The 27,328-nt window shown below is 52.1% G+C and overlaps 1 protein-coding gene across 17 annotated transcripts in view; it reads right to left on the bottom strand.

Moving 5' to 3' along the window:
* The window catches only part of NOL4L (nucleolar protein 4 like), a 147,421-nt gene that overhangs the window by 31,445 nt on the left and 88,648 nt on the right, over nucleotides 1-27,328 (bottom strand). For 3 of the 17 annotated variants that reach the window (XM_045362742.3, XM_074005025.1, XM_074005030.1), the window contains exon 1: nucleotides 9,551-9,606. The exons of 4 other annotated variants lie outside the window; for them this stretch is intronic. The gene's annotated coding sequence lies outside the window, so the exon portion shown is untranslated. Of the gene's footprint in view, nucleotides 1-97; nucleotides 596-8,379; nucleotides 8,509-9,020; nucleotides 9,344-9,550; nucleotides 9,607-10,134; nucleotides 10,252-27,328 lie in introns of those variants that run through there. 10 more of the 17 variants (XM_065522982.1, XM_074005027.1, XM_074005029.1 and 7 more) reach the window with 5 other exon arrangements.

Consider the following 27,328-nt stretch of genomic DNA (forward strand, 5'->3'; position numbering starts at 1 on the left):
GTCGGAAGCCAAGGCTAAGGGCCGGTGCTGTCTGTAATTGAAGACAATTATGAGGTCTCGCATCCTGCAGGGGCGGATGGCAGGGCCTGGCTCTTACCCTTGTGAGCCAAGGTTGAAACAAGTGCTGTAAACAAGGGCTGCCGCTCCCTGCTCCCAGCCCAGGGACCAGGGCTCACTCTGCACAGGACCCGGCGGCAAGAAGCGGGCAGCAGGACATGCCGGCCACCGGGCACTGAGGCTGAGCTGAGTGCCCCCAGCAGGCCTGGCGCCCTGACTCCCATGAGGCATGCATGGAATTCCTTTCTCCCACTCCCCCAGCCCAGAGGACATTTCTGTCTTCCTCCTTCCTAACCTTTGCTGTGCTTCAAAGATACGCTCTTGGGCAGCTTCCAGGGCTGAAAGGGCCAGCCCCAGAAGTGCAGAGAAGGAAGGGGGCGGGGCAGGCCAGGGTTCGGACCAGACCGCAAAGGGGGTTCAGCTCAAGGGCCTGGGGGGCCGCCAGGGCGTTCCAAACAGCCGGATGGCCTGCTAGAGAGGACCACGCCTGCCTCCTCTCCCCTCGCTGCTGGCTTCGGCGGCCCTTGGCCAGTCATCCGGGAACCCCCGGGGCGGGGCCCCTTCAACCCAGCCCTCCAGCGGGAAGGGCCCCCACCTCCTCCGGCCCAGCCTTTCAGGAGCAGCAAGCAACTGTGCCTGGGAGCTGGCTGTAAAACCAAGAAAGATGACCCAGCAGCTCCCACACCCGGAGTTCTGGCCTCCCCCCAGCAAGACACAATGGCCTCTGTGGGCCCCCAGTGAGGACCTCTGGCAGAGCACCCCCCAAGCCTCCCCTCTGGGGCCCCTCACAGACGCCTCTTTTATAGTGAGCAAACACACTTTGGTTGGAACTTTCTTAGGCTGCTGTCCCTGAGGCAGACACATCTGCTCCAAGTGCTAGGGAACCAGTGTGGATTCGGCTCCACTCCCTCCCCCACCAGCTGGGCTGGTAGGGAGTTTCCTGGAATTTATAGCTTCTGTGCAGTGTGGACCCTCTGCTGAATCCAGAGGACAGGAGCTGGGCTGTGACGACTGCAGTCCCCACGCGGCACACCCAGGGCCTCGGGGAATGGATAGAGCCCACATGTCCTCTGGTGTCCTCTCCCCACACACAGGCACACACACACTCACTCTGCCTCCCTCCCACGGGCTGCCTGCTCCATAAACACAAGCACCTCCACCCACAGCCCTCCTTCATGAAAACTCACTCACACACCCAGACACACACACACACGTTCAAAAGGCTCTCCGCACAAAGGGTACAAAGGGACAACAAAACTCTCCCCTGTGCTAACTGGATGGAGGGAGACGAGGGGGAGGGGGAAGAGAGGCTGGCAGGTGGGGGAAGGTTCCTTGGAGCCTTGAGCAAGGCTGCAAGGGGCAGGCGGCTCCCCATCTTCCCAGCTGGTCCTGCCATGCTGGCTCCAGGAACCAGGAACAGAGCATCTCGCGTGGGCCCCTTGCTACTTCCTGGCTGCCCAGGGGGTGCCATGCTCAGGGTTTGACCTGAAGTCACAGCTGAAGGAGAAAGACTCTGGGTATTGTTCAAATGCTCATGACTTAAAAGACAGAGTATCCTAGTAACAGTTGAAAGCGCCACCTACTCCAAACTCCCCATACATCCATTCGACAGGTATTTACTGAGCACCTACTACGGGCCAAGCTCCCCTCTAGGTGCTGGGAAACTCAGCTGTGGACCAGACACACTCCTGGCCTGTCTGGCACCCCTCATCCACAAGGGAGATGGACAATGAGCAGAAAAGCATTGATGAGGGCCACAAAGCACACAGAAGTGGGGCGAGAGGGCAAAGGGACCTGTTTGCCAGGGCAGCCCAGGAAAACCCCATGGGTCCGAAACGCTGGAGCGGAGGCCTGCAAGAAGTGAGAAGGGGAGCCCGTGAGGTCTGTGTGGCTCCACGCACTTTTCAGGCACAGGCAGCAGCAAGTGGGGCACAAGCTGCTGGGTTTGAGGAGAGGCAAGGAGGCCACTGTGGGCAGGCGTGGGCGGGCACACGGGGCAGAGGAGCCACACGAAAAGGTCCCCTCCCACAGTGCACGCAACCCTGGCAGGGCCGTACCTGCCATCTCTAGCTTGGAGAAAGGCTCTTGAACTCCACTCAATACACGGGGGGTGGAGCAGCGGGGACGGCTCGCACACTCCGGCCTCACTCAGCCAACTTCAAAACCGTAACAACAGAAGGCAAAGCTTCTCAGGGGCCCAGCGCTCCCCTGGGCTTGTGGCATTTCACCCTCACTACAGGCCCACCAGGTAGGTACAGTTGTCAGCCCCGCTCCACAGATGAGGAAACCGAGGCTCCAGGAGGTTAAGGGGCTTGCCCAAGGTCATGGGCTAACATGAGGCACAGCCAGATCTGTGCAGTCGCCAAGGACTGGACACGCCCTCCTAACTGAGTTGGCCCTCGCCTAGAACCCACACTGCTGCTGTGAGCCACAATCCCAACTCCAAGCTGTATCCAGCTGTCGCTGTCTTGTGGATCTCTGCCCTGTCTTTCCCCGGAAAACCTTAGGTCCTTCCAACAGTGGGGACCAGACTGTACGTCCTCTGAATCCTGCACAAGGCAATGAGACTTGTTGAATCCACTGAATTGCCTGGCATGGTGTTGGTTGTTTAATGAGGACGTGGCATTAATTTGACAATTAAGGACTCTGGTCCCATTGCGCATAGTTCTTGAATGGAGGGCATCTGAAGCCCAGGATGCAGGCTGGTGGGCCGGTGGCAGCCGGGTGCCCTGTAATGCCTCCCTCCTGCTGCTGCCAGCCACCCCACACACAGCCAGGGTTTCTCTGGCTCACATCACTGAACTGCTCACCCAAACGCCCCTCCACCCCTCACTTCCTTGATGGGTCCCACTGGGAAAAGGTGGGCTACACCTAACCTGGCATCAAAATTACCTGATTTAGGAGGAGCACCCAGTGCCCACAGGCACGGGGCTTCAGGCTAAGGGTTTTATGAGATTTCCTCCCAAGACCCCATAACACAGGCACCCATGTCAGGCCTAGCTCCAGCTCTGACAACTGCCCCTGCGAGGCCTGCCCCGCCTGCCCCAACGGCCCAGGGGCACGGAGCCAGCAGCACAGCTGGTGTGTAAACCCAGGCGGTCTGTGCCCAGAGCCTGTATCACAGTGTCACCGCACCATGGGCCACCTCACCACATCTCCTCCCTTCAATGGGAGGAACCAGATTCCTTAACGACCAAGTGTCTCAAGATGAGGCCCAGAGGGAACTCATGGGTGATGAGGCTATATTTACACACGCACACACACACAACACACATACACACTCATGCATGCTCACTTTCTTCAATGAGTTGATGTATATTTATTGAGCATCTACTATGTGCTGGCATTGTGCTAGGGACATAGATAACCAAGGCAGGGTTCCTTCACACCAGGCCTTGTTAGCTAGGAAAAGGGACCAGCAAAAATTCTGACCCATCTGTAGGTGCAGTGGGGAGAAACTGTGGACACACTGCCTCGTTACCTAACAATGATTGTTCTCTCCCCAGCTCCCAAGGAGTTTTCCCACAGCCTCCAGGGTTCTGCCAGGTGAACCCCAGTTTTGTGAAAGAAGTTCTAAGATTCTGATATCTTCACTGCTATGGCTTTTTTTTAAAGACAGGATCTTACTGTCACATAGGCTGGAGCACAGTGGTGCAATCATGGCTAACTGCAGCCTCGAGCCCCCAGGCTCCTGCCTCAGCCTCCCAAGGAGCTGGCACTACAGGCATACACCACCACGCCTGGCTAACTTTTAATTTTTTGTAGAGACAAGGGCTCACTATATTGCCCAGGCTGGTCTCAAACCCCTGGGCTCAAGTGCCTCGGCCTCCCAAAGTGCTGGGAGTACAGGTGTGAGCTGCCACACCTGGCTGCTACAGCAATTTTTTTGTTTAAGTGAGAAATCAAGTCTATTAAGCCTAACTTTTCAAAAACACACGATACAAAAATAAGTTTTGGTCAGACTTACACAAACCCTTCAACACCCACACTTTCAAGGGCTGAGCTAGAGAAGACTTCCCAAGACCCTCTGCAACCTGTCTGGCCCAGCACGGTCCAGTTCATGGGTATAAGCCCCCCAGTCGCAGATGGGCAGACTATAGCTCCAGTCCCTCACTCACACCCTAAGCCAAGGCTGGAGAAGCAGGCTAATCACAAGGCAGTTACAGGTACACACAGATCAGAATCTGTCAACGACGACTGTGCAGAAGGGGAAAATACACCCAAGTCCAGAGGGCCATGCTGGAGGCAATGGTGCAGGTTGGAGAGTGACCAAGGCCTCAGGCCTGCTCAGAGACCCAAGGTGCTCACTGGCTCACCCAGAGGTCACAGGGTGCCTCTTACTTTTCCCTTCTGGAATGTCAGATGAATTGGGGCTAATTTCTCCCTTTCTGTTAACAAACTTCAACAAAACTTAGAGAATAAAAGTGTGGGCTGGGTGCGATGGCTCACACCTGTAATGCCAACATTTTGGGAGGCTGAGGTGAATGAATTGCTTAAGGCCAGAAGTTCAAGACCCATCTGGGCAACACAGTGAGACCCTGTCTCTATTTACAACAGAAAAGTGTGTGCAGTCTATTACTTCTGGGTTCCCTCTCCTCAGGCCCCATGTGACTGTCCAGTCAGCTACCCCCCCGGTTTCTCTAGCCTCTGCCCTTTGGAAACCCTGAAGCCCGTGGCCTTGCCCACCCAGCAATCATTTATTCCAGCACCAAAGCCATCATGGGTCACAGGGTAATAGAGCCAAAGCCAAATGCTCTTCTGAAAAGGGAACTTAAGAGTTAGGCAGGCAGATGGGTAGCACCCAGTCAGCCTCTGGGACACACCCCAACCTGGGAGCCCTGCCTCTGGGGCAGAGGGAGAGGAGCTGACCAGACCCTCCCTGCTCTTATCTTCAGTCCAAAATTCATGGGCAGGTTCAGTTTCTCTCCACCCAGCTTCTGAGGCCCTTCCTCTTCTGCAGGGTAACTAGCACAACCACTGCCCAGCCCAGGAGGAGGAGAAAACGGGAGACCAGAGGGGAAATGGTGGAAACGGGACTGTATCCATGGCTTGTAACTACGGGCAGGTGCTATCAGTAACCTGATTATTTTACAACTGGGGTCAATTTCTCTGCAACTGGGTTCCTGGTGCCTCTGAAGTTGAGCCATTTGCATCCTCCAGGACCCGGGATCCTGGGGCGTGCCTCACACAGTATTTTCCAGACCCTTCCTGAGAGCTGTAATTCTATCTCTACGGCTTGAGAAAGAAAAGGAGGAGGATTTGCTGAGAATTTAGTGCAATTGTAAGCCATGAGCCCTGACGAGGAGCCCTGGGTGTGTGTTTCAGAGGAAGGCGGGGGCAGGGGTGTGCAGGGGATGTTTCTGGGCCGAGCAGGAAAGAGACCCCTCTCTAGAAAGCCCCCAGGCTTGTTCGACAGGAGGCTAAAGCTCCCATTGGGAAGAACACCAGCCTCAGGCGGTTGCCCCAGCACCAGCTCTATCCCAAAGTGGAGTCTCTTCTCAACCCACTGGTAGGCACCACCTTCTGGGCACCTGCAGGCCCCTTCCAGGCCCTGGACATTCTTCCGCAAGAGGCGACTCTCCCCCTTGTCTCCATGTCAGCGAGCATTACACACACAGCCTTCTGAGCATGCCAAGAAGGTACTGAACCGCATGTGACCCCAACTTAACCACTTCAGTTCATCAGATGGCTTATTAATAGGAGACGAAAAACCCCCAGGATCTAAAGCATCAGGGGTTCAAATCCTTGTTGTGAAAGGGCTGCACACATGAAATGTGAGGGTGGTCTGCGCCACAGATATATGAAATATGAGGGTGGTCTGAGCTCCTGGGGGTGTGGGGTCCCAAAGCTGTTGCTTCATGGCTACAACCCAAGCCCACATAGCCACCAGGGAAGGAGGCCAGCCTTCCAGCACTCCCTGCACAATTCCACTCCTTCCTGCGAACATGCCTCCTCTGCTTACTAGCCATGCAAGCACCAGCTCTTCTGGGAAATATGAGGCAGGGAGAGCGGAGACACAGCCAATCACCAACCATACTGGAGTCATTCTCGCTGTCTCTCCCTCACACTCACTCACACACACACCGCGTCTGTCAGAAGCGTATTCCCATCTACATGTGGTCCTGTTGTCCCTGCTGTCATGGACGCCTGGATGCTGGAAGTGAGCATTTCCCACACCTTCCCACTGTATATCGAGTGGAAAACAGGCTTTTGTTCCTAAGCAAAGGCACCTGGCTGCTCCCCATCAGCATTCCTCACCACGAGGGCCTCGCTGGTACCCCAGACCCTGCCATTAACAGGGGTTTCTTTAAAGTGAGGTTGGGGAGAGGAGCTTCAGCAGACAGGGATCTTCCAGCCAAAAGGAAGGCTGGAAGGGAGCCGCTGTGAGCTAATCCCCTGCAGGGCTGTCCTTCCAAGAAAGGCACCCAGACAACACAGAAAAAGTTCTTGAGCAACTCCCAGGCGGTCCAGCTCCACAGAGCCCCAGGGTAGCCGCCACAGGAAAAGTTCCCCAAAGGCGTCTTCTCAGCTGGGAGGAAGGCCGCAGTGATCTCTGTTCCCACTGTGCTGCACGAAGGTGCTGAATAGGGTGGCGTCGCCCAGCTCTAGAGGTGCTGTCTTAAAACCCTGCTCTATTAAGCAAGCCTCAGCCTGAGCCTGGATTAGACAGGAGCTTGATATTATTCAAGGACACATTTAGGCCCTAATGGCTTTCCAATGAAGGGGTAATTTACTACCCGGGGGGTTAAACTACCAGGGGGCCTGGGCCATAAATGGGCCTTTTCCCCAGACCAATTCAGTCCAGAATCTGGCCTGTGTCAGGGGTCAAGACAGGGGCCTGGTCCCATCACACAGACGGCTCTCCCCAGAAGAGTCATGAGGTCCCCCAAACACATCTCCGCACACCCCCTTTTTGGTGTGTGTGAGTTGGGGTGGGGGCAGGCTGGGGTTGCCAGCTGATTCTGGGATAAGTAGGGCTTTATCTCAAGGGACAATCTATTTCAAGCCACAATCCTTCTCAGAAAGGGGAGGAAATCACAGAGTCCAAACACCATTTCAGGTGAAATCAGGAGGTTATTCATCTCCCCTCAGAGCAGACAGAAAGGAAAATCAATGTTTTAGAGGGGGGAAAAAAGGTTCCATTTGAATTAATGGGTTTGTGGCTTCTCCATTGATCTGAGCCTCTTCACACTTTCTTTCTGTGCTTTTGTGCTCTTGGGGAGAGGGGAGGGAGTAGGGAATGGGGAGGAGGGGGTGGGCCTCCCATAAGGAAAAGGACGGTCTAACCTTAACCTTTCTACAGGAATAATGCTAATTAGCGAGGCTTAATGAGAACTTCCCCCAGGAAGCGCAGCCCGGTAGGGACGGCCGGACTCGGGCAAACGCAGCTCTGGGTGGAAGCAGGGTCACTTCTGCTCCCGAGTGGCTGGAATAAATATGCGGATTGCACTCCCTCCTCCTCCCCACCCAAAGTGTCCAGCCTTGAGGACTAGGTGGAAGGAGGAGAGAGCGGGCGGAGGTGTAAATCCAACTTAACCCCTGCGCGCGCCCTCGAGCCGGCCGGCTGCCCCCGCCCCGCCGTGTCCCCTCATTAAGGAAGGCCCCTTCGCCAGGGGCCGCCGACGCCCGCGGCTTCCGGTCAGACGGTGCACCTGAGAGGGACACCCCGTCCCCTCCCGGGAAGGACCCGGGCCTGCCGAAGTGGGTTCAACTCTGCAAACCGCGTCTCAACTCCCCGCGCCGCGCCGGGGAACCCCTCCCTGCCACTCAACGCTTCCCGTCCTCACATCCCCAAACACAGTCCACTTCCCTTCTCGTGGCGGCCGCGGCAACCCGAGCCCGGCTCCCACCCCGCCGCCAGCGAACGCCTCCCTCCCCGGGACGCGGTGCCGAGCCCGCTGCACACCGAGCGGCCGTCGCACAATACCGCGGCGCGGCGCGCACAATCACAGCCCCCCAGGACTCGCGGCGCGCACCCCGGGAATGGGGTGCGCCCCGCGACCCCGGGCGCTCGGGGCCAGACACACCTCTCGGGCGCCCCGCGGCCCCCACAATGCAGCCTTCATCGCCCCCCCCACTCTGGGGCACACTCACCCGCCCCCCGCCCCAGCCCACTCCTCCCAGGGCGCAGCCGCTCCCCCGCGCCCCCTTCCTCAGCCCTGGCAAAGGAAGCTCCCCCTGCGCCCCCCTCCCCAGAACCGCCCCCAGCCCCCCGCCCCCCTAACCGCAGCTCAACGGCCGGCGGCAGCAGCCGGAGAAGGGGGGCGGCGGCCGGGGCCCCGGAAACGGCCCGATCGTCGGGATCCTGGCCGGACTCCGTACCTGGGCGGGAGGCGAGGCGGAGATGGGCGGTCGGGATCCGCGAGTGAGCGGGGCGGGCGGCGGTGACAGCCCCACAGCTCCAGCTGCTGCTGCTGCTGCTGCCGCCGCGGCCGCCCGGGGAGAGGGGCTGGCACCGCCGCGGCGCGTCACTGCCCGGCCCGGGGGCGGGGGTGGCTAGGAGGAGGGCCCAGGCGAGCAGCGGCGGCAGCGGCGGCGGCGCCGCGGCCCGGAGGAAGGGGGAGGGGGCACCGGGCACGGGGAGGCGGGGGAGGGGGGCGGGACCGGGCACGGGGCGGGGGCGGGGGGAGGGGAGCGCAGGGAGGGCGCAGGCAGGGGGAGTAGGAGGAGCAGCAGGAGAAGGTGGCGGAGGGGCGGGTGAGAGGGAGGAGTGGGCACGGGGGGGAAGGGGAGAGAGGAAAAGGAGGCACCCAGGGAGAGGGGAGAGGAGAAAGGAGGGAGAGAGGCGCGGGGGGAGAAGAGGAGGAAGGAGGGGGCGCTGGGCCAGGTAGGGGGGGATAAGGGCGCGCTGGACGCGCCGCCGTGCGCTTCGGTGGGGAGAGCGCTCTTAAGGGGGAAGCGCTTCGAGGAAGATCCTTGCAAGGGGCTGAGCCCGGAAAGAAGGCGCTGGGATCTGTGCCTACCCATCGCTCCCGGAGGCCGCGGTCTCTGGGTCCGGTGGGGGCTGGGGGGCGCGGGCACCCGGCAGGCTGTCTGCAGTCAGGCCAGGAGAGGAGACTTGGCCCAAAGAAAGTGACTCAGGCACCCTCAGGAACTCTCGGCGTCCGGGGCCCCTTCGGGCAGCCCTCGACCCCAGTGCGTCTCTTGGGTCCCCAGGGACGCGGGTACTTGTGGGGCGGGTCTGCCGGGCCTCGGGGTTCGGCTCCCCCGGGCGGCCGGAGCGAGACCCCGGGCTGGGAAAGCCAGGCACGTGGCCGGCTCTAGGCCGTGCCCCCGCCCCACCCCCACGGCAGGGCCCCCGGTGCTTGATCAAGTTCAAGCTCGAGCTCCTCGGCGCGCTGCCCACCGGCTGCCCCTGCGCGCCCCTCCCCCTCCCCCTCCGTACCGTCTCGCTCTTCACTCTTCCTTTGTCTCTTTCCCACCACTTAGTTTACACCCCCTCCGCCCTCCTCCCTGCCCCACGCAGGCGCCCGAGAGTCCGGGAGGCGCTCACCTGTTCGACCCAAACATCTACGCGACCCTGAGCGCCCGCCGCCCGCTCGCGCCGGCGTGCCCGCCCCCGCCCGGCTGCCGGTCATTGTGCTCCGCCAGCCCACACGGGGCCGGGTCCTGACGGCGCGCGAGCCACAGTTGTAAAGTAATAAGATAATCTCGGGGACGCCGCTCCAGCCCAGACCCGGGCACGCACTGTCCGCGGAGACTGCACCGCCGGGGAGGGGGACCACGCGGAGCCCAGATGCGGTCCCCCCGGCGGACAGACCCCTGCCCGGGGCGGAGGAGGCGGGACGGGCGTCGCGGGATGGGGGCCCTGGACCTCCGAGCAACCTCGGACTCGGCCCGAAAAGCAACACGCTTGTCACCAAACCGCAGAATTAGACCCCGATGGAGAAAATGGGTCAGGGGACCCATTCCCACCCCACCCCTACAAATCCAGACTCTCCGCTACCATAGATCAGCCTCGAAAAAAGCTTGTGCTTCATCAAGGATGGGGAGCTGCCCTCGTGGAATTCTGTGGGGAAATTGCAAAACAAAACAAAACAAAACAAAACACTAAAAAAACCCCGATAAGGATCCCACCTCCTGATTCCTCTGGTCGCACCCGAAGAGGAAGGGCAATTTCTACTGACTCTTTACGCTACCATTCATTCACGGTGGAACCAGCAGAGAAGAGAAAACGAGACAGCCACCGCAATTGTTTGCAATTTTGAAACAGACTGCCTTTAACCCTCCAACTTTTTTTCTGTAAAAAGCCTTTTTCTTTCTTCCTCTGAAAGCTTTGCATTGTGAACAATCCGTGGTAAACAAGGCTCCCTCTACAGCCGCGAGTGGGAAGTACAACCCCACAGGTTCAGAGCCCAGCGTTTACCCGTCAGGAAAATAAAACGATGACAAGACATCACATTAGCGCCACGCAGGCTTCCTTCCGCACATGCTCAAGACTCTGCTGTCAATAGAAAACTCACACTTTCTTTTTAAAAGAGGGTTTAGGCACATTTACTCATTAGCACCTTTTATTCCTGAAATCAAATGTGTTTTCAAACCAATTCACTCTCCCCGGTTTACTAGATCTTCTCATCCTCAGTGGTGTGGGGCAGGTGGGAGGCTTTCTTTATCCACACATGCTGGTGCCCAATAATGATTTTTAGAATGAACTGGTGGCCACAGCTCTTAAGTTCATCCAGGAAATGTGAGTGTTTCCAACGTGGGAACTGTCCATCCTCACTCTGAAAATGAGATAATTCAGGCTCAGGATTTCCCTCTTTCCCCACCACATTTCCAGAGACCTTTGACTTCTCCTGGCCTGAATTACTATTTCACAGCAGTGGTGGACATCTGAGCTTGAAACACAAAGCCAAATCCAACTGAAGTTCAAAGGTGGAATTGAACCCAGATAACCCACCTCTTCTCTGACTAATAAAAGAGAGCTAGTATTGCCCAGGAGGGCAGAGCAGTGATTTTCTGTAGGCATGAAATGTGAACTCATTTACTATCCCTGAGATAAAACAGCCCAGCCCTGCTCAACCCACAGAAAACAGCTGAGAGCCCTGCAGAAACCTGGCTGTTGAGCAGCACCGCAAATTAGGCGAGTTTTCATGTGTGTGTGCTGAAACCCTGGGAAATCTCCCAGATCCTTATTCCTGCAGGAGCTGCCACTCCTGGAGTAACCTTGTGTAGGTTGTTTGCAGTGTCCTTGTGCCACTCCCCCCCTCCTTAAAGTGGCCACAGCATGAGTCCCAACGAGGAATCAGGTGACCTAGTTTCTTGACTACTAATTCTCCCAGTGATGTGTCCCTTCTTCTGGCCCCAGCCTGGTAGGAGAACATGGCAAAGAAAGCTGCTCCCATCTGCTTCGGAGGGGAGGGAGGGGGCAATGCTGCCCCAGGTCCCCTCCAGCCTCTGAAGACACTGGGTGCTTTTGTAAACAGATGATTGGGGTATGCTCTGATGGGGCTTTTTAAACAGCAAACCCCTTTCATGCAGCTTCCCATACGAAGTGAGCATGTCCCACAGGTAGGGACCTGGCCATGGGACTCTGGTTTGCCACTATTAGGACAAATAGGATCTTAATGTGACCACAGCAGACATTGTTCAAGCATGTCAAAGCATTAAAAAAAATTTATCCCCACAAATGACGTATTAATGACAGAGGAGAAAATGTACCTGCACAATGGAGCGATCTGGCAGACACTTCCCAATCAAGTGATCAAATTCAGCAGCCTCCAAAGTGGGGCCACCAGACATGATGTCCTCGGCTCCTGAAGGGAGGCAGTGGAAGACACAGCATCACTTGAGCCGTGTGCTTCCCCAACGTGCTTCATCTGAATCTGCTCCTCAAGAGACAATCAGACAAGAAATCCAGAAAGAGAAACTCCACAACACAATAGTCGTGGACTCTACAAAACATTCATTGTCACTAATTGACTTTCTAAATGATGAGGTGAAAGAGAAATTACAGGTGGCTCACACCTGTAATTCCAGCACTTTGGGAGGCCGAGGCGGATGGATCACCAGAGGTCAGGGGTTCGAGACCAGCCTGGCCAACATGGTGAAACCTGGTCTCTACTAAAAATACAAAATTGGATGGGCGCGGTGGGGGCATGCCTATAATCCCAGCTACTCGGGAGGCTGGGGTAGGAGAATTGCTTGAACCCGGGAGGCAGAGGGTGCAGCGAGCCAAGATCATGCCCTTGCGCTCCAGCCTGGGCAACAGGAGCGAAACTCCATCTCCAAAGAATTAAAGAGAGAGAAATAACAACTAAACTTAATGTGTGACTCTTCTTAGATCCTGTAGAGGAGTGAGGTGCGGACAACGGGTAGGGGAGAGGCAGAGGATGGAGGTGGAGTGAGGGTGGAGGCCAGGGTGGGCTCTGGGCTGAGTGGTCAGGGAAGAGCTCTCCCAGGAGGGAGCCACTAGGTGTCCTAATCCCCAGAGGGCAGAAGTTCACATCTGGGTGAAGACCTGGGGGCACTGGAACAGCTGGTGCAAAGCTGCTGAGGAAGGGAACAGTGGCCAGAGTGGCTAGAGCAATGTGGGCCATGGGGAGGACGGGAGGGATGAGCGTCGGGGGGCAAACAGGGCCAAGTGTCCAACATCCTGAACACCCCCCCTGACCCCGTGAGGTGTGTGGGCTTTACACTGGGAGTGAGGAGAGGATGCAATGTGAATTACGTTTTTAGATCGGGGAGATGAGATTATAAAGGAGCAGAAGTGGTGACAAGGAGGCCAGCGAGGAGGTCCAATGGAAAGAGTGTCGTCAGATGGGACTAGTTCAAATTCTGGCTCTGACACTAGATGGATGACTTTGGACACCATACCTAAACCTCTCTAAGCATCCGTTTCCTCATCTACACATGATCCACAATGTTTTTGTTTGTTTGTTTTGTTTTATTTTTGATCGAGTCTTGCTGTGTCACCCAGGCTGGAGTGCAGTGGCATGATCCTGGCTCACTGCATCCTCTGCCTCCCTGACTTAGTCAAGCCATTCTTGTGTCTCAGCCTCCCAAGTAGCTAGGATTACAGGCATGCGCCACCATGCCTGGCTAATTTTTGTATTTTTAGTAGAGATGGAGTTTTACCATGTTGTCCAGGCTGGTCTCAAGCTCCTGGACTCAAGTGATCCACCCGCCTTGGCCTTCCAAAGATCCACTATGTTTAACATGTGTTTAATGTAGCATTTGGCACCGAATTTTTCCCTTTGAGATTACAAACTGTGTTAGACAGTCTCCAAGATGGCCCATGATGACCCTCACCGCCCAGTTTCATACCCTGGTACCATCACAACGCACAGGGCTGTGGAACCAGTGGTATACTGTGGAAATGAGCGTGTGTGACTGCCAAGGCTAGATCCTAAAAGACATCTTGATCTTTTCTCCAGAGGGAGTGCTTGGTAGATAGTAGCTTTTATCATCAACGGTATCAGGATTGTACATTTCATAATTGCACAGTCAGGATCACATCCCTCTCTCCAAATGCTACACCAGTTCACTCTGCCACCAGCAATATCTAGCAGCATTCATTTCGCGGCATACTTGTCACTGCTTACTATTAGCAATCTCTTTTATCTCTGTCAATCTGAGGGGCAAAGAATGCTGTCTCTTATTTTCCTTTGCTCCTCTTCACTTGGGAATGTAAGTAGATGTTTCTGTGCACTGTGTATTTATGGGGCACTTGTATTTCTTTTTCTTTCTTTTTTTTTTCTTTTGAGAATAACCTGTTCATATCCTTTGCCAATTTCTCTATTTGAATTGTTGGTCTTTTTTTTTTTGGTAAGAACTTTTTGGAAATAAGTAAAATTAATCTTTTGTCATGTATTTTGCAAATATGTTTTCCTTTTGTTGTCTTTTTAGTTTATGACAAGTTTTTTTAGCCATATGGAAATTTTACATTTTTATATCATCTGATTTTTTTTGTTTGTTTGTTTTTTCCTTTAGGGCTTTAGGGCTCCAGGTTAAAACAAAAGTTTTTTTTCCACTCTAAGATTACAAAAGTAATTCGCCCATATTTTCTTCTGGAAACTTTATATCTTCATTACATTTAAATCTTTATTCCATCTGTTATTTATCTCAATGTAAGTAGCAAAGTGGGGGATCTAGCTTATTTTTTTCTAAATGGCTTTCTAAGTGGTGTTAATTCCATCTTTTATTTTTTATTTTTGAGACAGGGTCTCACTCTGCTACCCAGACTGAAGTGCAGTGGCACGATCTTGGCTCACTTCAGGCTTAATCTCCTGGGCTCAAGTGATCCTCCTGCCTTAGCCTCCCAAAATGCTGGAATTACAGGCAAGAGTCACTGCACCCGGCCTACATATCATTTTTGAAATAACTCATCTTTATCCACTAATTGGAAATGTCATCTTATACTAATTTTCTATTATGTATGGATTTTTATTATATTCTGTTGATCTACCTATTCCTGTCTCAGTATTATGGCTTTAAAATATGTTTTCTGGGCTGGGCGCAGTGGCTCACGCCTGTAATCCAAGCACTTTGGGAGGCCGAGGTGGGCGGATCACAAGGTCAGGAGACTGAGACCATTGTGGCTAACGCGGTGAAACCCCGTCTCTACTAAAAAATACAAAAAAACTAGCCGGGCGTCATAGCGGGCGCCTGTAGTCCCAACTACTTGGGAGGCTGAGGCAGGAGAATGGTGTGAACCTGGGAGAAAGAGCTTGCAGTGAGCCGAGATCACACCACTGCACTCCAGCCTGGGCGACAGAGTGAGACTCCGTCTCAAATAAATAAATAAATAAATAAAATATGTTTTCTGGCCTGGCATGGTGGCTCATGCCTGTAATCCCAGCACTTTGCAAAGCTGAGGCGGGCAGATCACTTCAGGTCATGAATTTGAGACCAGCCTGGCCAACATGGTAAAACCCCATCTATACTAAAAATACAAAATTAGCTGGGCGTGGTGGTACGTGTCTGTAGTCCTAGCTACTGGGGAGGCTGAGGCAGAAGAATCACTTGAATCCGGGAAGGGGAGGTTGCAATAAGCTGAGATCATGCCACTGCACTCTAGCCTGGGCAACAGAGACTCCATCTCAAAAAAAAAAAAAAAAAATATATATATATATATATATACACACACACACACACACACATTACACACACACATATATATATATGTGTGTATATATATATATGTTTTCCTACTAGGTAGGGCTAGCATCCATCTCCACCCCATAAACTGTCCCTGCCTACACCATAACAAAAATAATTAAAGCAGTATCACAGCCAAGAGGTGCTCTAGGTGCAGCATATTTATGGAGAAAGGAGAGATGTTTCTCCTGGGGGACTGGGGGTGAGAGGGAAGGTTCCTGGAAGAGATGACATTTACTGTGAACCAAAGAAGGTGGGAGGCTTGCAACAGGTGGAAAGTAGGGAAGGCATCTGGCTGGAAGAGGAGGACGTGGAGAACACCAGGGTTTCACATGTGCCTAGATTCAAAACACCTGACCTGCAGGCTGGGCCGCAGCGCAGACTATCCATTTGTTCTTTATATTAACTGATTTTTGCATAGCAGCCTGCAACCTCACAGTCAGTTTGACACCTTTGCTGAAATCTAGGAGAAACAGTCCAATACTATTTCCTCATTCTTCTCCATTTAGATAAATTTTCCATTACAAATACAACTAACTGAGCCTGACTTGTTGAAATACATTCTCCCGAAAACCACGATAAAAGGTAAAAATTACAATTTCATTATTCTCCTTTTCAAAAAGTCTTGCTTTAAAATGTCATCAGTTAATTCTGGTCATGTCACTCTCCTATTCCAAAACCTTCAATAGCTCCCAGTCACGGGGGGAATCGAGTTATAGCTCTCTCTGGTCTGGCATTGGGAGGCCCCACTGCCCTGTTGGCCTTATTTCCTTCAGTTCCTCTCTGGGAACTCTATTGCAGATGGACTCACCATCTTTTGTCCCCCAGTCACCCATGTGCAACTCCTCCATGCTTTGACCACACATGTTTTTAGGCCTGTGTACCTTCCAAAAATATGTACAGAGGCCCTACCACGCACCAGGCACCATGACAAGTGCAGGTGACATGGCAATGAACAATACGGACTCAGGGTTGACCACAGGGAGCCTCCAGGCCAGCAGGGGAGACAGAAATTAAACAAGTGACGTCATGGGATCCTGACCTGCCTGTGGGTCATGGGCAGTGTATTCCAATTTGTACTGGATAGTCCTGAAACGTTCTAGGAAGGAAGTGCCCAGGGTGTGAGAAGGACGTAGCAGATCTGGGAGAGCTCCACTGAGGAGGTGACATTGAAGTTGGGCACTGAAGGATGCATGGGTATTCCTGAGGTGGAAAGGTGCCTGGGCTGTCAACAAAGACAACTTCCATCCCAGGCAAATCAACATCCCTCCACAGACTGCCGCCCAGCTGGCTCTGAACTGATGCATTTGTGGTACTTCCTGTTTCTTGCATTAAACTTCATTTTCCCAACTGGGCCATTCGCTCTGAGGGCTGGGACAGGTTCTTAGAAGAGTTACCCTGCACACAGTAGGGATGCATCACTCAGGCCCCGTTCTGCCCACTGCCAACACAGCTCTGAAGTCTTCAACAGAGCTCAGAATGCAGCGGGCCATCCTGGACACAGGCCACACTTTGTAACTCTCATGGGTAATGCACACGCCTCTTTTCCCTCCCTTCTTTTCTAGTGCCCTTGGAGAGGCTCAGAGAAAACACCAAGGCCAGCCACAACCCTGCATTTCCACTTGCAGGTGTGTACACAATAAAATGAACACAGATGTTCCCTAAAGAACACATAGTAGGCCGGGCATGGTGGCTCACATCCATAATCCTAGCACTTTGGGAGGATCACTTGAAGTCAGTTCGAGATAAGCCTGGGCAACATAGCAAGACCCTGTCTCTGCAAAAAGAAATTTAGCTGTGCATGGTGGCATGCACCCATAGTCCTAGCTACTGTGGAGGCTGAGGTGGGAGGATTGCTTGAGCCTGGGAGATCAAGGCTGCAGTGAGCTGTGATTGTGCCACTGCATTCCAGCCTGGGCCACAGAGCATGACTCTGTCTGGAAAGAAAGAAAGGAAAGAAGAAAAACACATAGCAGACTGGTAGGCTAGTCATAGCAGCACTATTCACAACACCTCCCAAATGTCTACCAATGAAGGATGGATACATTATGGGCGCTCCCATACCATGAAATACTACTCAGCCATGAAAAGAAACAAACTACTGATGCATGCCATAACACAGATGACTCTCACACACTTATGCTTGTGAGCAAATGAGCACATGCTGTACAGTTCCATTCTATAAAGTTCTAGAACAGCAAAATCAATGTATACTCCTAGAAGTCAGGTCAGTAGTCACCCTGGCCCAGGGACAGTGACTAGAGGGAGCACAAGGGTCTTTGGGGTGGTGCCGAATTTTTTTATTTTTATTTTTTTTAGATGGAGTCTCACTCTGTTACCCAGGCTGGAGTGCAGTGGCCAGAACTCAGCTCACTGCAAGCTCCACCTCCCGGGTTCACGCCATTCTCCTGCCTCAGTCTCCCGAGTAGCTGGGACTACAGGCACCCGCCACCTCGCCCGGCTAGTTTTTTGTATTTTTTAGTAGAGATGGGGTTTCACCGTGTTAGCCAGGATGGTCTCGATCTCCTGATCTCGTGATCCGCCCGTCTCGGCCTCCCAAAGTGCTGGGATTACAGGCTTGAGCCACTGCACCCAGCCGATGTTTTGTTTCTTGATCTGATATGGGTCACAGGAGGTGGGGTCAGTTTGTGAACTTGGCTGAGCTGTGAAACTGAGTGATGGGTGCTCTTTTCTGAATGTGCTTTATGCTTCAGTAGAAGTTTCAAAAGGGGAAGCAGCAAGCCAGGCCAGGTTCCATGGCTGAGCAGCCTGGAGCTCGTTGTAGTCAATTACTGCGACCCACTGGACACCAGGTACCTGTGCTGGGCAGTGTTCATGTGTTATCTTATTTAATCCACCAAATAACAAGGTTGATATTCATTGCCATTGTGCACATGAAGTCTAAGGGCTTCTGGGAGGAAGATTAAGTGACTCGCTCAGTCACCCAAGAGTGGGGAAACTGGCACTCAGAGAGCAGAGGACACGTCCACAGTCATGGAGCTAGAATCCAGTGGCTGTGCTGGACTAAGATGTGTGGGTCTCCAGGGTGTGTGGTAGGCCCTGCAAAGGTGAGACCACTGAGCCAGGCCACATGGTGCTGTGCTTCACTGACCTCCAGCAGAGCAGAAGGAGGAACCCACCAGAGCGAATTGGATGCAGCCAGAGATTTCCCTTGGGCCAGGACCTGGGAATGGGCTGGGGCTGCTGTGAGGCCCTGCCTCGGGATGGACCCCAGGGCTTCTCCATACAAGCCTTGGAAGGAGGCTGGCCTTGGAAGCCTAAGGGATGAAACTCTAGCTGGCTCTCCGGCAGGTGAGCAGAGGTAAGGACCCTCCATGGGCTGTGGGGCTGCGAGACTAGCTTACGTTCACTAGGTCCAAGGAAGCCATGCAGGGAAACGGGAGCAGGTTACCAAGAGAAGGGGGCAGGTAGCACCTCCTGCCAGGGCCCTCAGTCTCTTCGTGACAGAGCCCCCAGGTCTGGTGTGGATGATGGCCCAAGGCTCTGGGGCCTGGGATGCTGCACGGGGACCTTTCTGGGGCTGAATCTGGTATGGGGGGTCATGTTCAGGTGTGGAGGGGAGTGGGCGGCTGTGGACACGCTCTGTTTGCACTCAGGCCCTTCGTCGTGTGAACTCGGGCAGGTGAGTTGACTCTCCAAGCCCTGGTCTCCTCATCTCTAGAATGAGGCAGCAGCAGCAGGGGCTTGTTTTTGAAGGTTGCTGTGATGGCTGAAGAGGGCTGGACTGGCGCCGGGCACAGAGCACCGCCCGAATCTTAGTTATGGATCATGATGGTACTATGAAAACTAAGTAATAACTCCATCATTAGTCCACACGCATTTACTGAGCCCCTACTATATTCCAAGGCCCAGTCCAGGTGCAGGGACCGCGGTGGTGAGATAAGCAGACCTGGGTCTGTCCACGTGGAGCCGATAGTGCTAGCGCTGCTGCGGCCTCAGCTTGTCCCTACCCTGACTATTGCTTTCTTTTTCCTTTCTCTCTCCCCACCCCTTCCCTTGAGAAATAACAGCATTAAGGTTGGAGAGACTAGGGCTCTCTTTCTTACTAATTCTATGACTTCAGACAAATTACTGGCCAGGCACGGTGGTTCATGCCTATAATCCCAGCACTTTGGGAGGCCAAGGCAGGTGGATCACCTGAGGTCAGGAGTTCAAGACAGTCTGACCAACATGGTGAAACCTGGTCTCTACTAAAAATACAAAAATTAGCTGGGTGTGGTGGTGCATGCCTGTAATCCTAGCTACTTGGGAGGCTGAGGCAGGAGAATCACTGGAACCCAGGAGATCGAGGCTGCAGTGAGCAGAGATCACGCCGCTGCACTCCAGCCTGGGCCACAGAGTGAGATTCCATCTCAAAAAAAAAAAAAAAACCCACACACACAAAAACAAATTACTTAAGCTCTCTAAAGCTGAGCCTCAGTGTCCCTGTGTGCTGAGGAACTGAATTATGTGTCTGGGGGGTACCTGGCACACAGAAGGCCCCCAACAATTGCTGTTCCTGCTCCCCTGCCTGCCTCCCTCTCCTCTCTTCTCTTTCCTCCCCACTTCCCCCGTTTCCTTTCCTTACCATTCTTTTTCTCTGCCCAAGCCTTTGGCATCTCAACACCCAAAGCGATTGTCAAAGTTTAGTTGATGGTGCCCAGGCTATGGCAGAGACTGTGAACCAGTTTTCTTGATATTATACCCTGAATCAACATTCTCTCTTATCTTTTTCAGCCAGAGGGTAGAAACATGAAATTCTTTCTTTCCCAGCCTCCCTTACAACTGGGAACCACGTGACCCTCTTGCAGCAATGAGACAACACAATGCCTTGAACGTGGACAAGGTTAGAGCAATAGCAGGCAACTTGCAACCATGAGGAAAAGACTTAACAACATCACAGAGACACCAACCCAACGTTAAAAATGGCACCAGCGGCGGCTCCTCCATTCTTCTTGTTTTAGGGTAAAATAACTTCATGTTTTGCTATAGTCAGCTGGGTTTGGGGGCCTGTAGTCAAAAGCATTCCTGACTCGTTCACATGGCTCCTGTCCGCGGGTGGACTAGATGGCAAGGATCCCCGACTCCCATGTTGCCTTTTCTCTTTCAAGAGGACACAGGAGCCTCTTGACTCTTTGAAGAGGACACAGGGGTGCTACGTCCAGGCACCTGCTGTGCGTACTGTGGTGCCTGGGGAGCAGACAAGCATTTAGTTCCCTCACCTGTGGACTCTGCAGGAGGGAAAACTGTCATGGCTGCTGCACAAATGTGCCTGGGCACTTCCCCAGCTACAGGAGTATCCCAGTTAAAGGACATCTTCTGTTTCTATCTTACCTCTTCTTGAGGTATTTAGAGCCATTCTAAATGCCACAGCCTTAGAATGACCAGGGGCTGGCAGGGCATGGGCTCTGTGACTCATATCTGTCGAGGAGGCTGCTTGTGCTTGCGCTGGACCGAGCCCCTCTCCCCGACTGTCTTCAGCACCGCAGGCCAAAGCTCAGGGCTGCCCAGGCCTGTTCCTGGAGTGGTGCAGAAGGAAGCAGATGGGCTGCTGGGGACGAAAGGGGCAGGTGGGCGGGCTCTGGGCCCTGTGCCCAGCATTGCCAGCAACATGCCTGTCTGCTGCTGACCCCTGACCCACTGAACTTCCTCCCCAGAAGACAGTCCCTTAAAGAAAGGGGTTCCTCCATCAAAATGAAAAATTTGAAAGCCACAGATGTCTGACCCAAACCTGCTGATCTAGTAAGAGGGAAGCTGCAGCATGAAGAAGTTAGATGGCTGGGGCACAGTGGCTCATGTCCCAGCACTTTGGGGAGGCTGAGGTGGGTGGACTGCTTAAGCCCAGGAGTTCAGGACCAGTCTGGGCAACATGGTGAGACCCCATCCCTACAAAAAATACAAACATTAGCTGGGCGCAGTGTTGCACACCTGTGGTCCCAGCTACTCGAGAGGCTGAGGTGGGAGAATCGCTTGAGCTCAGGAGGTCAAGGCTGCAGTGAGCTGTGATCACATCACTGCACCCCAATAAAAGTTAGATGACCCGTGGGGCACAGGCACACCTAAAACCAGAGTTGCTGGACTCCCTCTCAGGTGCTCATCTCTACTTTCGACCTGAGACAGGCCCAGGTTCCTGCCCTGCTCCCCTCTGGCAGAGAAAGATCACCACTAGGCTTCATATCACAACACATGAGCATCCGGCTGGCAGGCCCTGGGAGCACTGCCTCTGAAGACGGCTCCCAGGCATAGCTCCCCCTCACTCCTCTATTCGAGCCCCACTGCTGCTCCTACCCCAGGGTCTTTGCACATGCGGTCGCCTGTGCCTGGAAAGCCCTCCCACTTCATCTCTGCAGGGCTGGCCACTTCTCACCATTCAGGCCTTGGCTCGGATGCCGCCTCTTCAGAGAGGCCTTCTCGCCCTGAGGCACAGTCTGTCATCTTACTCTATTTTAATTATCTACTCCAAATTTCTTCCTCTTGCATATTTTTTTTTATATTGCCTTGTTTATCATCTCCAGGCCTGTGAGCTCCTAGGGATGGGTGCCTCATCTGTCTCATTCACTGGGGTATCCTCTATGCTTGGAATGACATCCAGCATGTAGCAGGAACCTCAGAAATGATTTTTTGAGTGAACGAAGGAAGAAATTTCTTTCTTTCCTTTTTTTTTTTTTTTTTTGAGACAGAGTTTCACTCTTGTTGCCCAGGCTGCAGTACAGTGGCATGATCTCAGTTCACTGCAACCTCTGCCTCCCGGTTCAAGCGATTCTCCTGTCTCAGCCTCCCGAGTAGCTGGGACTACAGGTGCCTACCACCACAGCCAGCTAATTTTTTGTATTTTTAGTAGAGACAGGGCTTCATCATGTTGGCTGGGCTGGTCTCAAACTGACCTCAGGTGATCTACCTGCCTCAGCCTCCCAAAGTGCTGGGATTATAGGTGTGAACCACCATACTCGGCCTAGGAAATTTCTTTAAAATTACACGATGCTGTGTTGCAGGGAGGACAAGGGTCTGGTGGGCCGTGAGCGGAAGCTGTGCTGTGTGCCTCTCAGTCTGAAGAGGGGTGGGGGAGCTACCCACCCGCTGGGATCCACCCAGTCACCCCGAGCAAAACAAAGCAGCCAGCACAAATTCACAAAGCAACACTGCGTCCTCCCGCCCTCAAAAAAAAAAAAAAAAAAAAAAAAAAAAAAAAAGCCCGATAATGAGGTAAACACAATAATGACCAGGAAAAAGCTTGGCCATGCTTCTTCCAGTCCACCCAAAGCCATTATCTCTAATTGATCTCCAGACATCAGCTGCTGAAGCGTCTGAAACCCTCCTGCACCCTCCAGGTCTGGTTACAAAGCCCTGGGCCCACCCACCCGCCCCGTGGAGTCAGGTCTCCTGGAGCTGCTCTTTGCTGGGGGTGATGGGGCCTATCTGGGCCCCACAAGAAAAGGACCCATCAGGCTGACAAGAGTCAGGGTGGGTCAAGAACCTGTGGAAAAGCCACAACCACTAAATGCTCAGCTGCCGGGGGCTGAGCTGCCTGAGTTTCAGTGCCTTAAGCAGAAGGCTTGACAAAGCCATCAGGGGTCCTGCATTCAAAACAAAAAGCAAAGAAAACCAGGGAGGGCTGCAGAAAGCACCCTGCTCAAAATATCCCACTAGTTCTGGGTGAAAGAGGCACCCAAAAGCTGCAGTGAGGAGTTTAGTTGTGAAATGGAACAGCACTTAGCCACAAGATCACGACTCCCTTCTGGACCTTGATCAGGCTGTGGCGGTTACAAGGCGGCCATTGGTACAGGGACCATCTGGATATTTTGAGCTGCTCCTTCCTGGCCCAGCCCAGGAAAGACGTCTCCTTTCCTGTTAGGTCTCTCTTGTCCTTAGAAACAGAGCTGGAGTCTGCTCCCTGGGCTGCCTGGCAGGGGTGTTTTACTGCCAGAGCTCTGACCAGACAGAGCCACTGCCTCCCCTCATTCATGGACGCCCAGGTAGCAGCTCCTGACCACTGCAAGCTTTTCCCTTGACACACACAAAGCTACCCCAGGTCAGCCCTGCATGCAGGGTTGCTGCTTGTGGCACCAGGCAGCTCTCCTGCTTGCACCAGTAAATTACAAGTGCTTCGTACATGTTTTTCCCCAGATAATAAAGTTGAAAGGCCACCTCAGCATCCTCGCATTTGTGGGGGTGGAGGTCTGCAGCCTGGAAGGGGCTCCAGCCTCAAGGAACTGCTGGGGACAATGAGCCGTTCAGGTTTGGGGTATCTGCCAACCCCATCAGGCACTGGCTTTCCAAACAGGGTGGTGGCTGTTTTCCACTTTCCCACACAGTTTCAGGGAAGCAGGAGGAAAGAAAAGACAGACCTCTCCCAGCCCAGGTTGCCCTCACAAAACAGAAGAAATGCTCATTTTCTGTGAGCATTTGGAAACTGTAGTAAGTTTTTAGAAAGCACCTCAGGATGTTCAAGAACATACACTGATTGCAAAAATAATGCCCCATAACAAAAGATGTTTGACAATGAGCTTTTCACACCTCTCTCTGTTCTTAAAAAAAAAAAAAAAAAAAAAAAGGTTTCTGAGAAATCATTCCCTCTCAAGTTTAGAAATGCCCTAGTTTCACAGGGCACAGTGGCTCATGCCTGTCATTCCAGCACTTTAGGAGGCCAAAGTGGGAGGATTGCTTGAGCCCAGGAGTTCAAGACCAGCCTGAGCAACACGTGAAGCCCCATCTCTACAAAAAATGCAAAAAATTAGCCAGGTGAGGTGGTATGTGCCTGTGTTCCCAGCTACTAAGGAGGCTGAGGTGAGAGGATCACTAGAGCCTGGGAAGTCGAGGCTGCACTGAGCTGTGATTGCAACACTGCACTCCACCCTGGGCAATGGGAGTGAGACCCCGTCTCAAAAAAAAAAAAAAAGATAAAAAGAAATGCACTATTTTCTTTGGGAGGCCCAGAAGTCCAAGATCAGCCTGGGCAACAAAGTGAGGCACTGTTTCTACTTTAAAAAATTGTTGTTTGTTTGTTTGTTTGTTTTTGAGACAGTCTTGCTCTGTTGCCCAGGCTAGAGTGCAGTGGTGCGATCTCAGCTCACTGCAACCTCCGCCTCCCAGGTTCAAGTGATTCTCCTGCCTCAACCTCCTGAGTAGATGGGGTTACAGGCTCCTGCCACCACCCCTGGCTAATTTTTGTATTTTTAGTAGAGACGAGGCTTCACCATGTTGGTCAGGCTGGTCTCAAACTCCTGACCTTGTGATCTGCCCACCTCGGCCTCCCAAAGTGCTGGGATTACAGGCGTGAGCTACTGATCCCCGCCAAAACAAAATTTTTTAAAAAGAAATGTCCTATTTTGCGTGATACCATTTTAGGAGCATGGGGAATGCTGTGCTGTCCATGTTCAGAGCCCCCCGATTCTGACACTGGGCTCATGGTGCTCCTGGCTCACAGTCCACCTCTGTTTGTCAGTGAACAAAGCAGCCTGGGATAAAGTGTCTTCGCTTAATGCTCATGTGGGCAGATCAGTGGTGCTGCTGCAGTATTTTTCTCCACCAAAAAGGGGGTACACACATTTTCAGGCATTAAAGAAACAATTTTTGGCCAGGTGCAGTGGCTCATGCCTGTAATCCCAGCACTTTGGGAGGCTGAGGCAGGCAGATCACTTGAGGCCAGGAGTTTGAGACCAGCTTGGCCAACATGGTGAAACCCCATCTCCACTAAAAATGCAAAAATTAGCCGGGCATGGTGGCGGGCATCTGTAGTCCTAGCTACTTAGTCGGCTGAGGCAGGAGAATTGCTTGAACCCGGGTGGCGGAGGTTGTAGTGAGTCAAGATTTTGCCACTGCACTCTAGCCTGGGCAACAGAGGGAGACCCTATCTCGAGAAAAAAAAAAAAAGGAAAAATTATGTTTTTCAAAGTAATGAAAACTTGAAAGCCAGCAAAACTTTTAAAAAGAAAGCCAACAAAGGAGAAATCACTCCTACTAGATATCAAAACATGTGATAAAGTTTTCACACTTAAAACAGTTTGGTGCTGCTACACGAATAGTCAAGGAGCCCAGTGGACCAAACAGAAGTAGATGCTGTTTTGGATGGAAACTTAGTAAGTTTTAAAGGTGTCATCTCAAATCAGTGGGGGAAAGTGGAGTATTTAACAAACAATGCTGAGACAAAAGGGTTAACCAGAATCTGTATCTCAGAATATGTCAGCATAAGCTCCAAATGGATCAAAGATTAAATATAAAAAATGAAAATAAAACCATGTATGCTTTTTTCTCTGTCGGCCGGAAGGGCCTGTAAGAAAGGACACTTCGGCCAGGCACGGTGGCTCATGCCTGTAATCCCAGTACTTTGGGAGGCCGAGGAGGGTAGATCACGAGGTCAGGAGATCGAGACCATCCTGGTTAACATGGTAAAACCTTGTCTCTACTAAAAATACAAAAAATTAGCCAGGCGTGGTGGCAGGCGCCTGTAGTCCCAACTACTCGGGAGGCTGGGCAGGAGAATGGTGTGAACCTGGGAGGCAGAGCTTGCAGTGAGCCGAGATCGCATCACTGCACTCCAGCTTGGGAGACAGAGCCAGACTCTGTCTTTAAAAAAAAAAAAAAAGAAAAAGAAAGGTCACTTCAGTACCAATGAGTACACACAGTGCCCAGATCTTGTTGTTTTGTTTTGTTTTATATAAAATGTATAGAGATGAGGTTTCGCTATGTTGCCCAGGCTGGTTTTGAACTCCTGAACTCAAGAGACCCTTCTGCCTCGCCTCCCAAAGTGTTGTCATAATGGGTGTAAGCCACCATGCCCGGTCAGATATTTTGGTTTTTAATATGGTTTTCCAATAAAAGGAATCAGAGCTCCTTGGAGAAATGACTGATTCTAGGATTGGGGCAGGAAATATGCAAGATGAACCTGGAGTCTTACAGTGCCAGAAAGCAAGGAAGCACTAAAAAAACAAGAAACGAACAAACAAAAACCCCAAACACCAATGAGGTATGGCAAAAGAGCACAGGAAACAACTGAAAAAGCTCCCGATGGCCAAAGCTAGAACAATTTGTACAACAAAATGAAGAAGTATTGAATGATTACCAAAGCATAAAATAAACAGCTATGAGTCCCGACTTCTATAAATGGCTGCATAAATTAACAAGTGGGGGAGGAGAAACAAATCTCCTATGCATGAGCAATCTAAATAATTTACGTCGATAATTCACCCTAAAAAGGGCAGAGCATGACTCCCCACTCTTCAGGTGTGGGTTGCACACGGTGCCTTCCTTCCCAAGTGCACAGTGTGGAAAGAAGGAAAGTCACTTGACAGCAGAGAAACCTGACAAGCATTATCTCAACCAGGTGTGATCAAGGCCAATGGCAACAGTCACAAATCATGTTGATATTATGGACCCTTAACAGGATGTGATTAAAACAATGCCCCATGTCTGTGGTCTTCCTCCTAATAACCCATAACCCCAGTTTTATATAGAGAAAAACATCAAATTTCTAAATCCTACAAAATACATGACTAGTACTCTTCGAAACTGTCAAGGTTATCAAAAACAAGGAAAGTCTGAGAAACTGTCAAAGCCCAAAGAAGACTAAAGGGACATGACAATTAAATGTAATTAAATGTTACAATGAAAATTAAATGTTGTATCCTGGATGAAATCTTGGAACAGAAAAGGAAATTAGGTAAAAGCTAAGGGAATCTAAATAAACTATAGACTTTAGTTACAATAATGTATCAATGTGGTTCATCAATGGTAACAAATGTATCACCTTAATGTAAGACACTGATAATAGGGAAACTGTGTGTGTCTGGGAGTGGGCAATGTGGATACTCTGTACTATCTTCCCAATTTTTCTGTAAAGTTAAAACTGTTCTCAAAAATAGTCTATCAAAAAAATGAAAACATAAAACTACTAAAAGAAAACGTGGGGGTGGAACGGAATTAGCCTTTTTAAGACTCAAATGCAGAAGTGATCTGAAGAAAAAATTGATACATTTGAGTACATAAAAATAAAAATGACAACACACACAGCATAGGCAAGATCAAAAGAGAGAGAGCTATGGATGGGGAAAAGGAGGCAATGACTAACTCTGGGGAATCCAAAGAAAGGAAATGTAAGGAAACGTAATCATAGCATGCTAATTGGGTCAGCTATGAGTAATATGCACACAGTCATAATAATATAAACAATGAATAG

This window comes from Macaca fascicularis, chromosome 10, assembly GCF_037993035.2.
Source record: "Macaca fascicularis isolate 582-1 chromosome 10, T2T-MFA8v1.1".
NCBI lineage: Eukaryota > Metazoa > Chordata > Mammalia > Primates > Cercopithecidae > Macaca > Macaca fascicularis.